General features: G+C 47.4%; 1 long non-coding RNA gene and 1 other non-coding gene across 2 annotated transcripts; one reads left to right on the top strand and one right to left on the bottom strand.

Annotated features, from left to right (window-relative positions):
• Nucleotides 1-202: 202 nt before the first annotated feature.
• On the bottom strand, nucleotides 203-1,721 carry LOC136793175 (uncharacterized). The gene is made up of 3 exons (XR_010838097.1): nucleotides 1,485-1,721; nucleotides 700-871; nucleotides 203-549 (listed from the first exon to the last, which is right to left on the bottom strand). It is a non-coding gene; the product is annotated as an uncharacterized lncRNA (long non-coding RNA).
• Nucleotides 1,722-7,338: 5,617 nt separating this feature from the next.
• Nucleotides 7,339-7,410, top strand: TRNAM-CAU (transfer RNA methionine (anticodon CAU)). Its single transcript has one exon. It is a non-coding gene; the product is annotated as a tRNA-Met (tRNA).
• Nucleotides 7,411-10,317: the final 2,907 nt, after the last annotated feature.

Consider the following 10,317-nt stretch of genomic DNA (forward strand, 5'->3'; position numbering starts at 1 on the left):
ACTCCATGCCAGCTGTTCTATTGTACTGTAAGATTAAAAATGTTTCATTTTTTGTGTTTTGTTTTTATGTATTACTTGTGTGAAAAGTATTATAAACCTATTACAGTACAGTACAATATAGCTAATTGTGTTAGTTGGGTACCTAGGCTAACCTGTTGGACTTATGAACAAACTGGACTTACGAACGTGCTCTTGGAATGGAACTCGTTCATACGTAGGGGATTTACTATACTTACCTCCTGGGTTAAGGCAATGCTCCTGGAAAGGCAGCCCTCAGAATGTGCCCTGGGGCAAGGTGGCCCTGCTCCAGCTGTCTTGTGTGCCTCTGTGGTCTAGGTGACATTTTTTTAAAAGATTTATTATTTATTTATTTATTTTTGGCTGCATCGGGTCTTAGTTGTGGCACTCAGGATCTTCATTTAGGCATGCAGCCTCTTTGTTGTGGTGTGCGGGCTTCTCTCTAGTTGTGGTGTCCAGGTTTTTCTCTAGTTTGGTTGTGGTGCACAGGCTCCAGGGTGCATGGGCTTTGTAGCTTGTGGCACACGGGCTCTAGTTGAGGAACGACAGCTCAGTAGTTGTGGCACGTGGGCTTAGTTGCCCTGAGGCATGTGGGATCTTAGTTCTCTGACCAAGGATCGAACCCATGTCCCCTGCATTGGAAGGCAGATTCTTTACCACTGGACCACAGGCCACATTTACCTAAGTTTGAGAAGAACACCAGGGATGGCCTGGGAGCGGGGGATGAAGGTGTGAGGCGCGTGCCACTTGTAGTGACTGGTGTCCCACGGTCAGCCACATGCAGACCCATCTTCGGTTGCCCTTGGCATCACCATCCAGCCAAGTCTCCAGGTGACCTTTCTGGATCTCTGTGCTGAGGTTAGTGTCCCCCAAAGCCCACATGGAAAACATGCAAAACACAGACAGTAGGACAGACAAGGATTCAATAGCTAAAGGCTATTTCTGAATAGAGGAACTTCTATCGCCTCGACTCAGGGCCCCCAGCCCCAGCCCCACCCAACCCGGGCTGTGGCTTCTCAGAATTTGTCTGGGTATCTCTGGTCCTCCCATCTCCTGAGTTCTAAACCTCCAGTCTAACTTTGACTCATGGGCTACTCATTGCCCATTCATGCATTCACTCTTTCATTCATTCATTCACTAGCTTGTCCACTCATCAAACATTTCCTATTTCCAGCTTCATGCTGGGCCCAGTGCTGGATGCCCAGGCCCACAGGGAGCAATGGGGACCTGGGCCCTGCCTTCATTGGGACAGGGAGGGGAGGCAGCCTTGATTCAGCACTCCTCACCGGGACCAGCAGCCCACATTCCCTCACACATGGCCAGCCCCCTTCCCCGGTCCCCCTCCCCTCAGGTGCTCACCCAGCCACCCAAATGCAAGACCGGCTCCCATGGCACCTCCATCAGCTGCCCCGGCCACCTGCCATGCAGTGAGAACTGTTCCTCCCTCAAAGCCGCTTGGTACCCACCTGGTTCCCAGCTTGCAGTCTGGGATGGTCATTGCGTACATGTTATCCCAACAGGACTCTGAGCCTGGAACTGGAGCTTCTGATTAGGCTTGGCACTGGCCTGATGCAGAGTAAGTTTGGGAAAGTGACATAATGAGTGAATGATTATTCCAATCAGTTACTGTCCGTTGGCCCATGCAGAAAACTTCCCTGAGCTTATGTGAAGCACAGAGGACCAAGACGAAAACCTTGCCTCATCCTGCTGGCCATGGGTTAGGGATGAGAGATAGAGAGGAAGCAGGGAGTCAGAACATGAGCATGGAAGCTGAGGCAACTATTTTGTAGAGAATTCTGACGGTAAACATCAAAGCTAAACAGGTCAATTCAACATCGGTGCAGACCTACATCTGTAGGAGACACTGTGCTTCATTTAGGAAATAAAAAGATGAGAAGACAGGGATCTTGCCTCTAACAAATCAAATACCACAATTTTTAAAGGTGGGCAAAGAAGATTTTTCATGTTGGAGAGTGAGTTACAGAGAAGCAAGGAAAGGCTGGAGGAAACCACGTGGTTCTGGACTAGAGCTGGAAACGTCAGTATGAACTCATTTCAACCTTCATATGACACAGCAAAAGGGCCTGAAGAAATGTGTTTTCCTATGATAGAACTCCCTCACACATTCACCTGTAAATCACTGTATGTGGTGTACAGTTATTTTATTTCATAGTCATGGAGCTCAGTACACGTAGGGGCAATAAAAAATGCATTTGAGTTGCACTTGTACTTGCCTTAAATTCAGATTAACTTTGTATACTTTTAAAGAATTGCTGATCATATCAAAATTCAAACAGAAGGAAGTATTTTACTGGAAGGGAGGGGAAAAAAGAAAAAAAACAAAAGAAAAAGTCTGGTAGAAACTTCAAAATATCAAAACAAATGTAACACAATGGAAACTAAAAATGGTAATGGTCAAAATCATGAAGGGAAAGAATCATGATAGCTAAGAAAATATGGGTAATGAAAATGACAACACAGAGATGAAAGGTATCATGGGAGTCAGAACACTCCTAAACAGGAAGCAAAAAACAAACAAAAAAAACAGAAGGAAAAAAAAAGCAGAAGGAAGATGGTAACAGAAAGGAAAACCACAACCAGTCCACTCAGCAAGACACACCAGGTGGCCTCACCCACTGATTTTTTACTTCATTGATTACTTCACTAAACCTGTTAGAATGAACACTAATTCCCCCAACCCTGTTTAATGAAAAATTCATTTGTTCAAAATTATGATTCCATTTACAAAGAATCAAGGTACAACGGACAAAAAAGATGCTTCTTAAAACATTTGAAAGTTATTTTTTAACAGGAAAAGTGCTACAGGATATTGACTAGCCTATTCCAAGACTAAACATTGCCTGTATTGTTTTGCTTGTGTAGTTTTCAACAAGACAGACATCACTTACATCAGACAGACTTTCACATCAGTGGATGTCTTTAGAACTGTCAAAAATCATGAAGACTGCACAAAGCAGAAGAACAGGTTTACTTGGGCCACACACAAATCACATGAAAACAGAGTACGCTCCTTGTGTAAGGAGGTCGGAAACACACAGAACGTATGCGATCCGATCAGTGAAGATGAGGAAAGCAAACATGGAAAGTGTTTTCCATTTCTTCCTGGTCTGACATGAAATACATGACACAAAGCTCCTAACAAGTCACTGTGAAGCCACCACAGATTAGAGGTGGGTCCCTGCCTGCAGACATACAGGATAGGTTTGGCCAAGTGTGATGGCAACCCTAAAAGAGTATGTAACATCATCAAAAGAATGCAACTCTGGACAATCTTTTCTAAACTATTAATAATAAAAAGTAAAATTTGATTAACCCTGCTAAAGAAAAGACTGAATTATCTATTTACCATATATAAACAGTATTACCAAATCATTCCCATATGAAGGAGTAATTAAGGTCTGCATTCAAAAATTTAGAAAAAATTGAGACTTCCCTGGTGGTCCATTGGTTAAGACTCCACGCTCCCAGCGCTGGGAGCCCGGGTTCCATCCCTGGTCAAGGAACTAGATCCCGCATGCTGCAACTAAAAGAAAAAAAAATTAGAAAAAAATATATGAGGTGAGTTAGGCAGTTAACTAGTGAAATGTTTTATTTTAAAAATATTTTAATTAATTTATTTATTTTATTTTGGCTGTGTTGGGTCTTCATCACTGCGCGTGGGCTTTCTCCGGTTGCAGCGGGCAGAGCCTACTCTTCGTTGCGGTGCACGGGCTTCTCATTGCAGTGGCTTCTCTTGTTGCAGAGCACGGGCTCTAGGCGTTCAGGCTTCACTAGTTGTGGCCCGCAGGCTCAGTAGTTGTGACTCACGGGCTCTAGAGCTCAGGCTCAGGAGTTGTGGTGCACATGCTTAGTTGCTCCGCAGCATGTGGTATCTTCCCAAGCAGGGCTCGAACACGTGTCCCCTGCCTTGGCGGGTGGATTCTTAACCACCGCCCCACCAAGGTAGTCCTAGTGAAATGTTTTAACTGTTTAAAGTTTGTGATATTAATCAGCTGTGTATAATTTGCAGCTTGTTGTGGCTACTTATTCTTATCAACATTCACCTTCGTATCTAATTCCGTATTCTTCTTAAAAAGGGACCTCCAAACTGCACAAGCTGGAGACCCCACCCATCCTGTGCCCTGCATGGAGCAGGGCACCTGGGGCCCGACCGGGAGCGCGCAGCGTCTGCACGGCAGGGGCATCAATTAGCGCGGCCCCACGGAGGGGGCAGGCCCGGAGTTCACCCTGTCCCCAGCGCGGCCACCAGGGTCCCCGACCCACATCACTAGATGCGAAACGTACGCAACCGCTAAGGGTAGGCAGCAGCGCCGCCGCCCGACGCGGACTTACGCAGGGCACGTGACTGTCCTCCCACGTGACCGCGCCCACGTGACCGCCGACGCCATGCAGAGGGAGGAACCAGGTTCAGCTGAGACTTGGCGAGGTCCGGGCTGAGTCTGGGGCCGTGTGGCCGCTGTCCGCCGCCTCCTTCGGCGACGAGTGGAGCGGGTGCCACGTTTGGCAGTGGGCCTGGGGCCCCGAGTTCGACGGGGCTTCAGGCGGAAAGCGGGGCGGCCTCCTCCCGAGCAATTGGGCACAATTGTCAGCGGGAACGGAGCGCTCCTTTGCTTTGGTCCTGCGCTCTCCCTTCTCAGCTGTGCTGAGGAAACGAATAGGCGCTGACGCCTTTCTAGAGCACTGCCTCTGGTGGTGAGGTACTGAAAAGAGAAATCCTTTCCCACGAGCAGAGACCTGTCATTGTAAAGCCCCATGGTTTGCTGGGAGCGGTGTTGTGAAAGGCGCGATGACAGTGGGGTTCCCGAATGGAAAGCAAATAAGCCCAGGTCCGGAATTAGGGTCTGTTCCGACGTGGCCTCACCCTCAGGTGGCTGGCTGCTCGCTCTGCCCCGCAGCCAATATCGGGATTTAGGGTTGGCCACTAAAGCTTATACGTGAGAGTCAGGCAGGGCAGGCTCAGTGGGAGAGTCTCCTTCCCTGTCCCCACGGCCAATTCGGTCCGACGGTTAAGCAAGCATCACTAGGATGGCTGACGAAAGAGTCTGACAGATATCTGCAGATTATCTCGGCCACCTGGTTCAGCCTTTCCCACAGTAGAGACCTTTGAGAGAGCTTTTGTGTGGAATATGAATCTCTCAAATTCTGGACGCGTTCAGAAAAGTCCATCCCCACACCTCACTGGCAAAGCTCTTTGACTCCAACCCTCCAATGTGGTTTTGTTCAGGCCGTGCCTGAGGCATTGATGAAATGTGCTGCCCAGAGGGCTTCCCCCTGTCTTCTCCCAGTGGCCACCTTTTTGCCTCACAGTGTACCTATATGGCTAAATTTATCAGAATCCGACAATATCCTAGACCCGGGTGGTGGAGATTCAGGCTCACGGTACAGCCCTGTGGGTGCATTTCAGGGAGCCTTATCCCCCAAGGCAAGTGCCGGTCTGTCTTGATATTCTGAGCCAGGGGCTGCCCCTTGTGCCCCTTGTTCTGAATGTGTCAGTAAAGTTGCAGAAGTCCCTGCCTGGTAGCTTTGACCAGGCCTTTGCTAAAGTTCCTCCCTCATCTTCACTCTCCCTTCAAAGCCCTTGGCAATGTGGTTGTACGTCTGGATTCTAGTTGTGTTCTGCAGTTCTGGGTGTCTTCTGCTTCCCCTCTAGATCCACCACTACCTTCCTCTTCCCTAAGACCAACAGGAAGCTGGAGGGCAAGAGAGCTGAGTGGCTGCAGCCAATGAGAGGCACTGGTAAGGAGATTAGAGGTTGGGGGAGGGGGGAGAAGGCCTGGGTATTCCTCAGTTCTTTCCTGCCTAGCTGAAGGTCCACAACCTGCTAGGGAAGAAGGCCACAGCTCCTGTTCTCACTGGGTCCAGGAACTCCAGCTTCCAGGCCTTGGGATTCTGACGGCTCAGCGCTGTGGCCAGTGTTGGACTGCATACCGTGCCTGTGGCTTCATTTAACCCTGCTTGTAGAAATAGTTCCATGCACCCCAATGTTCATTGCAGCAGTGTTTACAATAGCCAAGAAATGGAAGCAACCTAAATGTCCATCAACAGATGAATGGGTAAAGAAGATGTGGCACATATATACAATGGAATATTGCTCAGCCATTAAAAAGAATGAAATAATCTCATTTGCAGCAACATGGATGGACCTAGAGATTGTCATACTGAGTGAAGTAAGTCAGACAGATAAAGACAAATATCGCAGAAGCTAAGAAAAATGATACAAATGAACTTATTTATAAAACAGAAACAGACTTAGAGAATGAACTGATGGTTACCAGTGGGGAAGGGTGGTAGGGAGGGATAGTTAGGGAGTTGGGGACTGACATGTATACACTGCTATGTTTAAAATGGATAACCAACAAGGACCTACTGTACAGCACAGGGAACTCTGCTCAATATTATGTAACAACCTAAGTAGGAAAAGAATTTGAAAAAATAATAGATACATGTATATGTATAACTGAATCACTTTGCTGTACACCTGAAACTATCACAACATTGTTAATCAACTATACTCCAATATAAAATTAAAAGTTAAAAAAAAAGAAATAGTTCCATGTCCTTTGAATGTCCTGGTGTTCATAGTCTGGCCATAGAACTCCAGCAGTTTCAGTTTCTGTGTTTCTTTTTCCTGACGATTCTGTTGGCTTGAGAGAGGAGACACCCTACTACCTGCAACGGCAAGTTCCATGGACACTTTTTACATGAAAAAGTTCAGCACAAATTCAGCAATTTTTCCCCCAAAGGATTTATATCCAGAATGTTCTCAGGGGAATAGTTTCTACCTCTTTGAAATGCAAAGTTATTTTTAATTTTTTCTTCAAATTATAAAGCTGAACAGCAAGATTTCATAACACTTTAAGCAGTTTTGCATGGAAAAAACATCTTCCTTGGCCATGGGGAAGAAGTAGGTCAAGAGAAGAAGCCAAATTAAAAGGATAGTTTATTGATAATTGGGACAAATTAGGAGTCTTTTTCAAATTATGGGGAGAAATGTTGCTTTTGTTCTTTTCTGAAATCCAACCAGCATCGCTGCAATACAGAACCTGCCACCATTGTCCAAAGACACTCTGGGCTGAAGGTTGTGTTTCTTGACTTTTTTTAAACAGCAGAAAAGGACGTGAATTCAGAGATTTCTCTGGGTAAGAAGTTGAGGGAGGGAGAGCAAAAATCCACTATTTTCTTAAAAGGGCACTTGCAGGAGACGCCCTCCCTCGCCCCCAGTTTTCTTTTGTCTTCTGGGCTGGACCCCAGGGAGGCTGTATGGCTTGTTACAGGCAGGCTCAGGAGGAAGGACATTGCAGCAGAGTGGCGCAGCGGGAGCGTGCTGGGCCCATAACCCAGAGGTCGATGGGTCGAAACCATCCTCTGCTATGAGCTTACATCTTGCCTGCTATATCTGGTCTCCAGCTGTGGGGCAAGGTCGGCCTGTGGACCCTGGTGTCTAGGGGTGGCAACTAGTTCTATGATGTAACGTTTAGCACTCTGGACTCTGAGTCCAGGGATCTGACTCGAAATCTCAGTGGGACCTGTGGACCCCTTTTGTCCCTTCCCAGGGGCACTTAGGCCAAGGGTGGCCAGCAAAGGGGCACAGTGGCATATGGTTCTAAGGTGTAATGGTTAGCTCTCTGGACTTTGAATCCAGAGATTCAAGTTCAAATCTCGGTAGAACCTGCTTTGCCTGTGACCATTTTGTCTCCCTCTCTTGTATCCTGAGCAGTGGGACACAGGGACATAGTCTGGCACAGGATAGGTGGTAACTCTGAGACCCTGGCAGTCCACCTGATCACCAGTGTTCCCCTCCCCCCCACCCCAGAGGGAGCCACGTTAGGGATTTCCTGATCTCTTTGTTCTTTTTAATGTCCTTCCTCCCATCCTGCCCCCCAGTTTGGCTTTAAAAAAAGGAGACTAGGGGAATTCCCTGGCAGTCCAGTGGTTGGGACTCCAAGCTTTCACCGGCGAGAGCCCTGGTTCGATTCCTTGGTCAGGGAACTAGGATCCCACAAGCCACACAGCGCAGCCAAAAAAAATTAAAATAAATAAAATTTTAGAAGGAGATCAAAGGGGCTCATATGCTAGTTCTGAGATGTCCCATGATGCACATTTAACCTCTAGAACCCCATGTCAGGACAGACAATTGCTTAATCTTCTCCACTGATGAGCTTTCAGTGCGGACTGTTTACTCTTCATGCAAACGCAGAAAACAGTCCATTCAGGTACTGCCCATTGGGCCCCTGGGCGGCTACTGTCGTAGGAAAGGCTCTTGAGAGTGACACTGCCCACAAGTGCACCTGCTCTTCTCATTGATACCAATACTTCATAGGTTGTGTGCCCAAGTATATGCTTATGTGTGTATATCTGTATGTGCTTACATGTGCATGTCTGTGCACACACGTATATGTGCGTGTGCACGCACATATGCCTGTGTATATGTACACGTCAGTGTATGTGTGCACATGCACGCGTATATACACGTGTGCATGTGTATATGCATACACACATACCCATATGTATATGTGCATGCATATATCCGTGTGTGTGCATGGGTATGTGCACGTGTGTATACGTGCAGTTATGCACGTGTATATGCACACACGCGTATATACACATATACATGTGTGCACACGTGCATGTATGTGTATGTGCAATTTGATTTCAATTTAAAAATCAGACTTCTGTTCTGGTACCTGCTCTCCTTGTCTTTAAAACGTACGGCTTGAAAATAATTACCTTTCACTCAAAGAACATTGTGCCTAAAAGTTTTCATGAAGCTTGTAAGAAAAGTCTATATAAATCTAATTTAAAAGGAAGCCTTTACAAGGAGATGGTAAGAAAGACAGTTTTTCCTTGAAGAAATCTAGGCTTTTGGCAGCTTCAGTGTAGCCTTAGAAATACTAGTGCTTTATGTCTCATACAATTCACTACTTGCATGACTCACTGAATGTAACTACCCTTCACTCTTAGAACGCTGTGCTTGAGTACTTTCATCAAGCTTTTGGAAACATCCATGTAAAACTAACGTGGAACACTTTTTACAGGGACACGGAAAAGAAGACACTTTTTCTCAGTTAAAAAGCCAGGCTTTTCACAGCTTCAGTGTAGCCTTAGAAAGACTAGTGCCACGGGTCTCTTATCCAGTACACTGTATCTATGACTCAAAAAAACAAAACTCAAAAAACCCCAGAACACATGGCTTATCCTTATTCAGAAAGTCCAGGGGCCAGTCTCTGTCCAAACATGAGACCGTGCTCTCTGCTTCCCAGAACATCAGAGTTGAGGGTTCATTTGCTTTAGATGAATGCTATGTCTGCTGTTGCTGATCAGGAGCAAGGCCAACACCTGTGTGGAAGGAGGTGGCATCTAAGTACCAAGGTTGGGCCCAAGGTGGGAGCTCACGTTTGGTGGCCAGGTGGCCTCAGGCAAGTGAGCTGCCTGCCTGAGCCGCAGTCCCCTCACCAGGTGAGACACCCCTCACCTGCGTCTGACTGGACTGTGTGAAGACCTGAGGGTCTCACTGTAGGTGGTGTGTCCAGAAGCTTCTGTTGCTCAGCTTTGGGCCAGCAGGTAAGGCCACGGAACACCTTTAAGGCAGTGGCAGAACCTAAGAGCCTGTAACAGGCAGTGCCCTTGCCTCACACCCTAGGCCAGCATCAAACTGATGTGTGGGCAGTGCATGAACTCCAATCCTTACTCCAGCAAAGCTGAGGAGGAAGCACCAGTATCTACACTGGCTAGAACTGGACCAAGCTGACAGGCCTGGAGGAAATGAAATTGAGAAATCTGGGCTCAGATATGGTCCAGAGCAAGGGCACTGGAGAACAGCTATTCACCAGGATGACCAACATACACACACCTACAGGACATGATCACGGTCCACTGGAGGTCTCAGTGGCACCAGGACTCAGACAACAGCACTCCTGTAGGGCAGCTGCTGGGTGTGACACGAATCTGGACCTTCTCTGTTCCCCTCCTCATGCCAGGATAGCACTGCTCACTAGCAGACACCCCCTGCCCGATCGTGGCGCCACCCCTCACTGTGACTGCTCATATCACTTGAGTCATAATGAAGGAAAACCAATCCTCATTGCACTTTCCTTTCATGCAGCCGTAACCAAAGGTCAGCTGCGGGTAGGACCTGACACCACATGTTCGAACGCCCAGTCCCCCAGCCTGGGCCCTGGCCCAGGGGTGTTTTTGTTGTAGCTGGAAGAGGTGGCTTTCACTGAGGGAGGGCACACGAAGGCCCCTGGCTGGGGAGTCAGCATCTGGTTCACGCACTCT

Source organism: Kogia breviceps, chromosome 19 (genome assembly GCF_026419965.1).
Source record: "Kogia breviceps isolate mKogBre1 chromosome 19, mKogBre1 haplotype 1, whole genome shotgun sequence".
In the NCBI taxonomy this organism is placed as follows: Eukaryota; Metazoa; Chordata; class Mammalia; order Artiodactyla; family Physeteridae; genus Kogia; species Kogia breviceps.